This window comes from Vipera berus (assembly GCF_964194415.1).
Source record: "Vipera berus genome assembly, chromosome: 3".
NCBI lineage: Eukaryota > Metazoa > Chordata > Lepidosauria > Squamata > Viperidae > Vipera > Vipera berus.
This window is the reverse complement of record NC_138204.1, coordinates 6134953-6148291: the sequence shown is the minus strand read 5'-3', so window position 1 is coordinate 6148291 and position 13339 is coordinate 6134953.

Sequence of the window (13339 nt, the reverse complement as noted above, 5' to 3'; positions counted from 1 at the left end):
CAGAGGTCTGTCCGTCACATGCAATGCGACGCTACGAGTCAGAGACACTTTGTGAAATGAAGCATCTTTTGCTTGTTTTAGCCAGAGACTCAGACACATAGAAAAAGAATCAAGGATTGAATATGGTTAAAAAGAAGAGAAAAATTGTAGATATAAATGTACATTATAACAATAACAACAACAACCTCAACAAAATAATAATAATAATAATAATAATAATAATAATAATAATAATAATAATAATAATAATAATAATAATAATAATAATAATAATAATAATAATATACCTAGGATGCTGGCAGCAACCCGTGTCAACCATCAGCGCCAGTCAATTTGAATGTTCAGTTGACTGTGGTTCGTGTCTAATGAATAAAAGATAATATTATAATAATAATATTCAGCTTCCTGCAATAACTCCAGCAAAGCTACAAAAAATTGCGCTACATCTTACATTTTAAGGAGGTACCTGGCTGATACCTAGGATGCTGGCAGCAACCCGTGTCAACCATCAGCACCAGTCAATATGAGTGTTCAGTTGACTGAGTTTCATGTCTTATGAATAAAAGTTTTTATAATAATAAAGTTGGAAGGAACCTTGGAGGTCATCTAGTCCAACCCCCTGCTCAGACAGAAAACCCTATACCATTTCGGACAAATGGCTGTCCAGTCTCTTCTTCAAAACTTCCAGTGTTGGAGCATTCACCGCTTCTGGAGGAATCTAAGAAGGATATGTATTTCAAGTAGTATACTATCTTTTTATTTCTTTTTTTCCCTCTTTTTTCTTTTTCTTTTTGTAAGATATGAGAAACGTAAAAAGTGTTGGGAAGGCCTGTATGAGGAAAAAGACACAAACCCTTAAGTGTAATGGAAATTTTAACCAGTAAGAATGTTTCAAATATTGTGTTTGTGTGTGGGGGGGGAACAAACTTAAATAAGAATTTAAATTTTAAATGGAATTAAAAAAAACCAGGATCTATAATAAGGCAATCAAGATGATCGGCTTGGAAACGAAGCTTTATATCAATGTGGTTGTTAAGCAAATCTGGCTTCCCCACACTGACGTTGCTTGTCAGAAGGTCGCAAAAAGGGATCACCTGCCAAGCATCCAAATTTTATTCACCTGACTGTGGGGAAGCTGCAGTGGTCGTAAGTGTGAAAAACAGTCATAAGCAGCGGTGGGATTCAGCTGGTTCGCACCGGTTCAGTAGAACCGGTAGCTAAATATGGCTCAGTTCAGAGAACCGGCTGAATGCACACTGCTTTTTTGAAGTCCGTTCTAGGCCTGGGAGGCCTGAAGGAGGCCTCCCAGGCCTCGAACGGCCCGCCGGAAGTGCACGGATGCCACTTCCGGAAGCCCGTTCTAGGCCTCGGAGGCCCAAGCCTGCATCCAATAGGGGAACTGGTTGTTCAGGTATTTGAATCCCACCAGTGGTCATAAGCCACTGTTTTCAGTGCTGTTGTAACTTTAACGGTCAGTAAATGAACTGTTGTAAGTTGAGGACTACCTATAACTACAACAGGCTGCAGAACATCAAAAAAAGGATAATACAACTAATGGATTAGTCCAGGGGTAGGCAACCTTGGCTCTTTTATGACTCGTGGACTTCAACTCCCAGGATTCCTGAGCCAGCATGGGGGAAACTATGGCCCCTTCATGACTGGTGGACTTCAACTCCCAGGATTCCTGAGCCAGCATGGGGGAAACTATGGCCTCTTCATGACTGGTGGACTTCAACTCCTAGGATTCCTGAGCCAGCATGGGGGAAACTATGGCCCCTTCGTGACTCATGGACTTCAACTCCCAGAATTCCTGAGCCAGCATGGCTCAGCTTGGAAACCTCTCCCTTTCCCCTCAGCATGGCTGGCTCAGGAATTCTGGGAGTTGAAGTCCACGAGTCCTAAAAGAGCCAAGGTTGCCTGCACCTGGATTAGTCGATAACAACTTCAAATCAAGCCCATCCAAAAATGATACAAGAATTCTAAATTTGTGGAGTTGTCTGAGCTTGGTGGTGTTCAAGGATGCTGCGGCGCATTTGTGCTTGTCTGAAATACGTTCTTACACAATTCCTTCTGTAGGGAGTTGGGTTGTTACTTTGGCAGGGGGGCACTTGGTTGGTGTTGATTGTTTTTTGGTAGACTTGCATTCCTAATTTGCCCTCATTTCCTCTGAGGAGATGCTGAATTTAGGTTTTGCATGAAGCCAAATGAGACATTTTGAGATTACTATTTTCCTAAGCATGTTACACAGCTTGACATAATCAACACAATCAAAGGCCTTTATACAGTATAATCAGCGAAGCACATAATAATTTCTTTTGGTATTTATTCCCTGGCTTTCTCTAGTGTCGATCATCTAACACTCTCTGCAGTTCCTACAGTTCATTGAGTGACTGTTCTAAGTTACAATAGCACTGGAAAAAGTGACTTACAGCCATTTTTCACACTTATCACCTTGGTAGCATCCCTAGGCCGCGGTGGCTCAGTGGGTTAGGACGCTGAGCTTGTCGATCAGAAGGTCGGCAGTTTGGCGGGTCGAATCCCGAGTGCCGCGTAACAGACTGAGCGCCTGTTACTCGTCCCAGCTTCTGCCAACCTAGCAGTTCGAAAGCACGTAAAAAGGCAAGTAGAAAAATAGGGACCACTCCGGTGGGAAGGTAACAGCGTTCTGTGCGCCTTTGGCGTCTAGTCATGCCGGCCACATGACCACGGAGACGTCCTCGGATAAGCGCCGGCTCTTCGGCTTTGAATCGGAGATGAGCACCGGCCCCTAGAGTCAGAAACAACTAGGACGCATGTGCGGGGGAACCTTTACCTTTACCTTTTTAGCATCCCTATGTTCACATGATCAAAATTCAGATGCTTGGCAACTGGTTCATACTTATGACCGTTGCTGGGTCCCGGGGTCACGTGATCCCCTTTTGCAACCTTTTGACTAGCAAAATCAATGGGGAAGCCAGATCCACTTAACAACCGGGTTACTAACATCGTGACGTTTCAGGGCTGTTTGTAAGTTCAAACGGTCACTAAACGAATGGGAGTAAGTCAAGAGCTGTTGTAGTGGCCAATGTCACTTGTACAGATAGTTCTTGACCTACAACAGTTCGTTTAGTGACCATTCAAAGTTACAATGGCACTGGAAAAAGGGACTTATGAGCATTTTTCACACAGCAGCCCCACAGTCACATGATCAAAATTCGGACGCGTGGCAACTGACTCATGTTCATGATGGTGGCAGGGTCCTGGGGTCACGTGATCACTTTTTTCCCGACAAGCAAAGGCCACACTTGGAATCCTGCATCCAGTTTTGGTCACCACGATGTAAAAAAGATGTTGAGACTCTAGAAAGAGGGCAGAGAAGAGCAACAAAGATGATCAAGGGAATGGAGGCTAAAACCTATGAAGGACAGTTACCGGATGGGTTAGGACGCTGAACTTGTCGATCAGAAGGTCGGCAGTTTGGCAGGTCGAATCCCGAGTGCCGCGTAACAGAGTGAGCGCCTGTTACTCGTCCCAGCTTCTGCCCACCTAGCAGTTCGAAAGAACATAAAAATGCAAGTATACAAATAGGGACCACTACGGTGGGAAGGTAACAGCGTTCTGTGCGCCTTTGGCGTCTAGTCATGCCGGCCACATGACCACGGAGACGTCCTCGGACAAACGCTGGCTCTTCAGCTTTGAAACGGAGATGAGCACCGGCCCCTAGAGTCGGAAACGACTAGCACGCATGTGCGGGGGAACCTTTACCTTTAGTTTAATGAAGAGAAGGACGAGGGGGGACATGATAGCAGTCTTCCAATATCTCAGGGGCTGCCACAAAGAAGAGGGAGTCAAGCTATTCTCCAAAGCCCCCGAAGGCAGGACGAGAAGCAATGGATGGAAACTAGTCAAGGAGAGAAGCAACCTAGGAATGGTATAGGCTTTCCTGCCTGAGGAGGGGGTTGGACTAGATGACCTCCAATGTCCCTTCCAGCTTTATTATTATTATTATTAAAGTCACCAGGGAAGCCAGATTCAATTAACAACCATGTTACCAACTGAACAATTGCAAATATTCACTTAACAACTGTGGCAAAAAAGGTCATAAAATGGAGCAAAACTGACTTAACAAATGTCTCACTTAGCAACAGAAATTTTGGGCTCACTTGTGTTCCTAAGTTGAGGACTGCCAGTGCATATGCTCAGAAACACACCCTGTAACTGAGCACGTGCTGCTAAATTTCAGTTGCAAACTGTCGGCATCATATCGCTTCCTTTACACACACACACACACACACACACACACATGCACAATTAAGATTTGAAACGGGAGAATAGGTTGAAATGTTCGTCTCACATGCGAACACCAAACACCACATCTGTGGTGTTCAGAGATTAAAAAAAATTGGATGAGCAGGAAAATTGTTATAGTATATAAAATGAATTCCCTACATTAGCTGGGAAGGCTGAAGAACATCTAGGTCTCAACATGGGATCATTGCTAACAAAATACAGGTAGTCTTCCACTTACGACAACAATAGCCCAACCTTTCTGTTGCTAAGCGAGACGGTGGTTAAGTGAAGTTTTCCCCATCTTATGACCTTTCTTGCCACAGTTGTGAAGCGAATTATTGCATTCGTTCAGTTAGTAACACACGGTTAAGTGAATCTGCCTTCCCCATTGATTTTGCTTGTTGGAAGGTGGCAAAAGGGGATCCCATGACCCCAGGACACATCAACCATCATAAATAGGAGTCAGTTGCCAAGCATCCAAATTTTGATCACATGACCATGGGGTTGCTACATAATGGTTATAAGTGCAAGAACTGTCCTAAGTCACTTTTTCGGTGCCTTTGTATCTTTGAACGGTCACTAAACCAACTGTTGTAATTGGAAGACAGGGGTGTCAGAGTCGCAATGTCATGTGACGCGTTGCGACATATCGCGACTTTTTTTTCCCCATTGCCGGCAATGGGGTGAGTGCCGTTTCGGCATGACGCATCCGGCCAGCGGGCCAGCAGTTTGACACCCTGGCTCTAAAACAATTTGTGCTGTATGAAAAACAAAAAAAATGAGAAAATCATGAACTACATTTCACCAACAGGGGGCAGAGCGCGTACAATGAAGGATTCTTTTATACAAGCAAAGATGGGAAACACTTAACTTCTTAACCGTCAAAACCATCTCTTGAGGGAAAATTAAAATGTATAATTCAAACAAATAATAATAATTGAAAGCGGGAAATAAACCAGGCAAATAATCTGTGTGCTGTTCCTAAGAGAACAACAACAAAAAAAAATGTGAGAATGTCCGACGTACTTTTTTTAAAATGTTAATCAAATTAAAAATTACATATGACTATCCATCTGCATACAAGTGGTCCCCAACTTACCACAATTCATTTAGCAACTGTTCAAAGTTACAACAGCACTAAAATAAATAATTTAAGACCGGTCCTTGCACTTATGAGCTTTACAAGCATCACATGATCAAAATTCAGTTGCTTGGCAACCAGCATGTACCAAGGATGGTTCCGGCATCCTGGGGTCCGGTGATCATCATTTGCAACCTTCCGACTAGCAAAGTTGGATTTGCTTAACGACCCCATGATTCACTTAACAGCAGTGATTTGCTTAACATCTGTGGCTTGTAAAATTGGCCCAATTATTGTCATAAGTCAAGAACTCCCTGTTTAGGACTGTTGTGCAGCCGGTTCTTTGCAGGCATTGAGTGAGACGGAAGGTTCAAAACAGCAACATGCTTTATTGAAGGTCAGAACAGAACAGAAGCAACAAGGGAGCTGCTGCACAGATATTTATACGGTTGGCCGATAGGTGGAGACCAATAGGTTTGAAGCATAGGTTTCCCACCCAAAGTCCTACTTAGCTGGCTGGAGACAGCCAGTCTGGGCTGGCTAGCAACCATTACAACATACATGTGAACTAGCACTAAGCAATTGAATGCAAGCAATTAGCAAGCAGTGCAACAAGAGCAAACACTTACAACATATACAAAAGGCCAATACATTACAAGGACTTTCAAGCAGCTTCAGGGGAAAAGCCTGAAACAATGATACTGACAGATTCTAAGCTTCTAGAAATCACTGGCCACTTGATTCCACTTTAATTATATGCCCATAGGCGTATAATTCTATTCAGCTACTTGATTATTTTTCTTCTTTTAAAGGTTTTACAAACTTCTACTCTTTTAATACCACGGTGCAAATGGATTCATGGGCAGAGGAAGATCGAGGTAGTCCTCGACTTACGACCATAATTCAAGCCTGTAAAAAAAAAAACACGAAGTGAGGACAACTGCTCCGCTGAGTCTCTTAGAGGCGCTCTGCATAAGCTCCTAAGTCTAGCTGGCTACCCGCCACGAATTCACTTTGGTGCCTCTTTATTAATGATGCCAGAGATGGAAAAATGGAATTTGAAACTCCAGTTTAATTTGAGCAAGGATGGTGCGAAGGTTGTGCTAATAGCCTCATTAAAGCTAACGGTGTGAAACCGTGAATGCGGAGAGAGCAACAGAGATGATTCATCCAGTGTGAAACCTCAAGTTTCATGTCTGTCTGCATAGTCTGCAAATTCCCCCATATTTAGACATTCCTCCGGGATTTGCTAATCAGCCCGATCATCTGTCTTGAATTCTACCGCTGCTAAAAACAGTTAATTAACCAAGCCCATCAGTGTCAATATTTGGGATAAATCATCTTGACTTGTTTTGCTGACTTTCACGGCTAAATAACAAAGCCATGCGCAGAAATCGGAAGGGAACATTGTATCTAAGATGGCGGCGCCTGGAATGGCTGCGGCTGCATTGGCTCTTGAAGGCAAATAGTTTTGGGAGGGATAGTAAGGGCTATAGGCCACATGATCAGGAAATTTTAATGTGTTTGAGCAACATGGTAGAACTAAGGTAACATACGACATACGACCGACAATCTTTGCTGGCATGGTGAGTTTCTAGTTGTTTTGGAACTGTTGGTGAGACCGTTAAAAGTCGTTGGCGCTGTTTGAATTTGTTCTACCAGCAGCAAGATCTGACTGCTGGCCCAGTGATGGATTCTACTGCAAATCAGGGCTGTTTCCAGAGGAGGCAGAGGAGGAGAGGACCTGGAGCTTATGGAGCGAAGGAACTGGATGAGGCTGTCGGCAGGCCCAGAGGAAGAGAGAGAGGCTTTTGGAGGAGTTGGTGGCGGCGGCAGCAGCGTGCTCCAGGGGTGAAAAGGAGCAAGGCCTCTTTAAGGAAAAGGTGGAAGAGTCAGGATCAGAAAAAGGAAAGAAGGCGAGGTTGTCAGAATACAAGCGAATTTGAGGGCTAATCCACATGGAGCCCCATTTCCATCTGTCCTGTGTGCCATCGTTCACTCCCTAGAGACTAAAATGGACAATGTGAAATTTGAGCGGGCCACGAACAAGGAGTATATATCGGAGGTGATGACCCTTTGAGAGCTGTATGCAACGAAATTTCATTTTGATGTATGCCGATTGGTGTACATTCAAAGTGACAATAAAGTTATCATTATCAATGTAACTTCAGTGTTACAGTGGACAATGTAGCATGTCCAATATGTAAAAAAAAAATAAAGGGACATCGTATAAGAGGCATAGAATCAAAATCACTTGAAGTATTAGTGCCGCTTTACAAAATCTTACAAATCCAGTGTTGGTCACCAGATGACAACAAAAGATGTTGAGACTTTGGAAAAAGTGCAAAGAGCAACTAAGATGATTAAAGGGCTGGAGACGAAATCACAGTTGCAGGATTTGGGTTTGGCTAGTCTAGAGAAAAGAAGGACGAGGGGGGACATGATGGCAGCCTTCCAGGATTTGAAGGGCTGCCCCAAAAAAGAGGCAGTCAAGCTATTCTCCAAAGCACCTGAAGGCTGGACAAGAAGCAACGGATGGAAACTAACCAAGGAGAGAAGCAACCAGGAATTAAGGAGAAATTTCCTGAGAACAATTAACCAGTGGAGCAGCTTGCCTCCAGAAGTTGTGGCTGCATGGACAGCCATGTGTCTGAAACGGCATGGAGACTCCTGCTTGAACAGGGGGTTGGACTAGAAGACCTCCAAGTTCCCTTCCAGCTCTAATTCTGATTGATTGGTTGAGTAGGTTTGATTCATCGTGTTGAACTCATGGCAGTAAATCTCAACTTCCAAAAGCTTTAACTGCACTGGAATGAATTATTTTTTTAAAAAAAAATCCCCTGGTATGAATTTTTTAAATATATATATATAAAATCCCCTTTTGAAGATCAAAGAAAAACAGTTCCACCAATTGCCCACAAGATGTTTCTGTCTTCTGAAAATCAACAAACCGGACAGCCTTCGAAGTTGTGATCTCCTATTCTATGAATTGCACTATTTAAACCTACTACCGCAAGTGAGCCCAAATTTCCATTGCTAAGCGAGATCAGTGGTTCAGTGAATTTTGCCCAATTTTTCCACCTTTCTTGCCACAGTTGTGAAGTGAATCACTTCAGTTGTTAAGCTGGTAACACGGTCATTAAGTGGATCTGGCTTCCCCATTGACTTTGCTTGTCAGAAGGGGATCACGTGACCCTGGGGAAACACACGACAACCGTCATAAATACCTGCCAGTTGCCAGACCTGTTTCTTTTGAACAATTGGCATCCATCCATCAGTCCATTCCATTCGTCCCACCAGGTTTCTGTCATGCCAACTATGTCATATCCTCCCTCGCGTACTATTGCTTCTAGTTTGCCCTGTTTGTTCCCCAAGCTTTGAGCATTTGTATATAAGCATTTAAGACTTTTATGCCTGTCCGTGGGTATGTTTCCTGCATCTCCTGATTGCTGTTTGAGATTTTCTTTTTTTTCCCTCATCACTGCCTACCTCATTGTTTGATTTGTTTTCTTGGGACTTTGTGATTGGTTTTGGGTTCTAGAGATTCTAGAGATTGGTCACCCTTTAGTTTAAAGCCCTCCTGAGGACTTGGGCCAGTCTTTTCCCCAGTACAATTTTCCCTGTTTTCGTGAGGTGCAGCTCATCCCTTGCCAAGAGTCCTTTGCATAGGACAGGGGTGTCAAACTGCCAGCCCACAGGCCGGATGTGTCATCCGGAAGCCACGCCCACCCCATTGCCGGCAATGGCAAAACCGTCCCATGCTGCGCGACATCACATGGCGTCGCGACTTTGACATGTCTGGCGTAGGAAATGCAGTCCATGATTCAGGAAACCAAAGTCTTCTTGGTGACGCCAACCCTTTAGCCCAGGAGTGTCAAACTACTGGCCCATGGGCTGGATGCATCATCCGGAAGCCGCATTGCCAGCAATGGCAAAACCGTCCCGATACGCTGTGCGACATCATGTGACGTCGCGAGTTTGACATGTCTGCTTTAGCCGATGGTTTATTTCTAAAATTCTTTTTTCCCTCAATGGGTGTTAGCCTTTCATTGGGAGTGCTGATGAGAATACTACTTGTGCTCCTAGCTTCTTGACTTTATTGCCTAGTAGCTGTTTGTAATCTCACTATTGTACTCAGGTTCTTTGTTGTGTCGTTCGTCCCAATGTGGAGGAGGAGGAGGAGGAAGGGGTAGTAATCTGTGGGCCTAATTATTTTGCTTAGGTTCTCAGCCACAACTTTGATTTTTGCTCCAGGGAGACAACATACCTCCCTGGATTATATGTCTGGTCTGCAGATGGATGATTCCGTTCCTTTGAGGCTAGAGCAGACATGTCAAACACAAGGCCCGGGGGCCGGATCCGGCCCGCGAAGTGGTTTCATGTGGCCCGCGAAGCCATCCTGGAAACATTGAGGGAACGGCCCCCCACTGCCTTGGCCCTGGCCCAGAGACCCTCCTCCTGCCAGAGACCCTCAAATCTGTCCCACTCCTGCCCAGGCCCCCATAGGCACCCTTGATGCGAACGATGTAGAGCTGGCCACGCCCACCCAGTAGGCCATACGCACTCTAGCCACGCCCACCCAGTAGGCCACGCCCACCCTGGCCATACCCACCTGGCCCCTTGAGGGCAACCGCAGTGCTGATGCGGCCCTCAATGAAATTGAGTTTGACACCCCTGGGCTAGAGTCTTCTATTACCAACACTTGCCTTCCTTTTGGGGGGGCTGCAGTCTGGGGTGCTTTTCTGTTTATCTCAGGTCTGTTTGTTGATGTGGCTTTTTTAGGGGTATTTGAAGTTGTTTCTTTGCTAGGTGTCTTTGCTAGGGGGAGATTGTGGGTCTGTGTGTTTCCATCTAAGGGGAGAAATCGATTGCTCAGTTTTAATGGGGCTGCTTCTGGTTGGGCAAAAGGAGTTTGTTAAGTTGTACGCTGCTTCTTTCTTTGAGTATTGTGTTTGACTGTATGGCCACAGTTCAGTTTTGATTTTTAAATGTTTCTAACTCTGCCTTTTTTATTGCACATTCTGCAACTGGTGTTAGTTTTCACTTGGACGTGCAAAATATGATTTGCTTTTAACGTTCAAACATTTACAACTGTCCTCCCTGCATTAATGCTTTGATTTGAATGTCAATCCGTAGTTCAATTCCATCTGAATATTCCATTTTTTTAAAAAAAAATTTATTGAGAGTTCAGTACATTTATTCAATTCCAATTCCATCATGATGGCCTCGCTAAAGATTCAATCCTGATGCTTGATTGAATTTCTCCAGAAAATTTTGCATATGATTTCAAGCCAACCATGCATCCATCCAATCGCTGAAATGTGAGACTTTAATCCCTTGCTTAATCCCTTCATAGCCCAATGATGTTTTACTTAAAATTAGCAACAATGGAATCAGTGCCAAATGAAAAGCAAGTTTTGTTATTCTACCTTATTATTACAAAGAGCATTTCTCAAATCCCTGCTACAGTAAGCGTTTTTCTTGGCCTGGTCTAACTCAAAGGACTGGCATCAGTTGTCAAAGCCTCTGCAAGTATTCCCACTTCATTTTGCAATCTTTTCCCTTCCTCTTCTGCAAATGGTTTTCTTGGGGGGTTGGGGGGGGTGTTGCATTTACAAATTTTTTTATCGAAAGACAAATTAACCCAAACCAAAAGAAAGAAGGAAAGAAAGAGAGAGAGGGGGAGGAAGGAAGGAAGGAAGGAAGGAAGGAAGGAAGGAAGGAAGGAAGGAAGGAAAAAGTAAAGAAATGAGGGAAACAGGAAATAAAGAAGGAAGGAAGGAGAGAAGGAAGGGGAGGGAGGAAGGAAGGAAGAAAATGAGGGAGGGAGGAAAAAAGGAAGGAAGGGAAGGAGAGGGACAGAGGAAGGAAGAGAGAGGAGAAGGAAGGAAGGAAGGAAGGAAGGAAGGAAGGAAGGAAGGAAGGAAGGAAGGAAGGAAGGAAGGAAGGAAGGAAGGAAGGAAGGAAGGAAAGGAAGGAAGGAAGGAAGGAAGGAAGGAAGGAAGGAAGGAAGGAAGGAAGGAAGGAAGGAAAGGAAGGAAGGAAGGAAGGAAGGAAGGAAGGAAGGAAGGAAGGAAGGAAGGAAGGAAAGGAGGGAGGGAGGAGAAGGAAGGAAGGGAGGGAGGGAAGGAAAGGAGAGGAGGGAGTGTGGAAGGAGTTAAGTTTCCAATTTCCTTTGCATCAAATATAAGTGCAATTACACAATTGTCTCTGGTGGCAAGTGGCTTTTTTGCACAGAATTACATCCAGACTGTTTTGCCAACACGCTCTGGCTTGCCCTGGCACCGAGTGCCTTCTGCTTCTCCCTTCCTGCCTTCCCTCCCCCGCAATCCATCCAGGCAGCCTCTCCCGAAATGTCACCCTGGCTGTGTGTGCAAGCAACAGGAGATAATCATGCCTACCAACACATTTCCAAGCCGCACAACCCCATGGAAACAGTCGCTGGCACATTGGAAAAGCCAAGCGGGGAAGCCAATTCTTACCCGGCCTCTCCACCGCGGGGTTTTCATTGCCGCTAAAGGGAACCGGGAGTTTTGTTTCCATACGGCAAGTGACATCTGAATGGTAACGTTCAGGGACTTGGGGCATGGTCCATCCCCTTGGAAGGCCAAAGGAGGTTCAACCAGTAAAGATGTATCAAATTGGGGATGCTCGCCTCTCTGCTTCCCTAAAGGCTGCCCGCTCAGCGGTCAGCGGGTGGGCTGGCAGCTGAGGAAAGAGGGGAGGGCTTTCTCCCATTGTCTGGGTTGCTTGGCAACGGCGTTCCCATGGAGATATTTGTACACTCAAAACCTGGGGACCAAGGGACAGGACAGCTGACCCGTTCAGAGAAGCAGAAGGGGATGGTGGGCTGGCAACAGGTGAGAAGAAGCCCCCGGGGATGGGAGGGACACGAGTGGGGAGGTGGGTGGGAAGAAGGGGGGAGCTGAGGCCCTCGCTCTGGCCCAGGAAGAACACCTGGAGCCTTCCAGATGTTGCAGAACTGCAGTTGCCAGAATTCCCCAGCCTGTGGGGCTGCTGGAAAGTGTATTTGACAATATCGGCTATTGATTTGTGATCCTTGCCTCGACAATCTCTTTGGACCATCTTTTCCCAAACCACGGGCGAAAAGAAATTCTAAATGGTAAAATATTCTACTTGATAAACCGGGGAGAGCTAGTTTGGTCTCCGCTACAGAGAGTTTTCTTTCCTTCCTTCCTTCCTTCCTTCCTTCCTTCCTTCCTTCCTTCCTTCCTTCCTTCCTTCCTTCTTCCCTCCCTTTTTATCCTTCCTCTTTCCTTCCTTTTTATTCTTCCTTCCCTTCTTCCTTCCCTCCCTTTTTATCCTTCCTTCCTTTTTCCCTCCTTTTTTATTCTTCCTTCCCTTCTTCCTTCCCTCCCTTTTTATCCTTCCTTCCTTCCTTCCTTCCTTCCTTCTTCCCTCCCTTTTTATCCTTCCTCTTTCCTTCCTTTTTATTCTTCCTTCCCTTCTTCCTTCCCTCCCTTTTTATCCTTCCTTCCTTCCTTCCTTCTTCCCTCCCTTTTTATCCTTCCTTCCTTTTTCCCTCCTTTTTTATTCTTCCTTCCCTTCTTCCTTCCCTCCCTTTTTATCCTTCCTTCCTTCCTCACTTCCTGCCTTTTTATCCTTCCTTCCTCTTTTCCTCCTTTTTTATTCTTCCTTCCCTTCTTCCTTCCCTCCCTTTTTATCCTTCCTTCCTTCCTTCCTTCCTTCTTCCCTCGCTTTTTATCCTTCCTTACTTTTTCCCTCCTTTTTTATTCTTCCTTCCCTTCTTCTTCCTTCCCTCCCTTTTTATCCTTCCTTCCTTCCTTCCTCACTTCCTGCCTTTTTATCCTTCCTTCCTCTTTCCCTCCTTTTTTATTCTTCCTTCCCTTCTTCCTTCCCTCCTTTATCCTTCCTTCCTTCCTTCCTCCTTCTCTCCATCCCTTTTTATTCTTCCTTCCTCCTTCCCTCCTTCCCTCCCTCCCTTTCTTTCTTTCTTTCTTTCTTTCT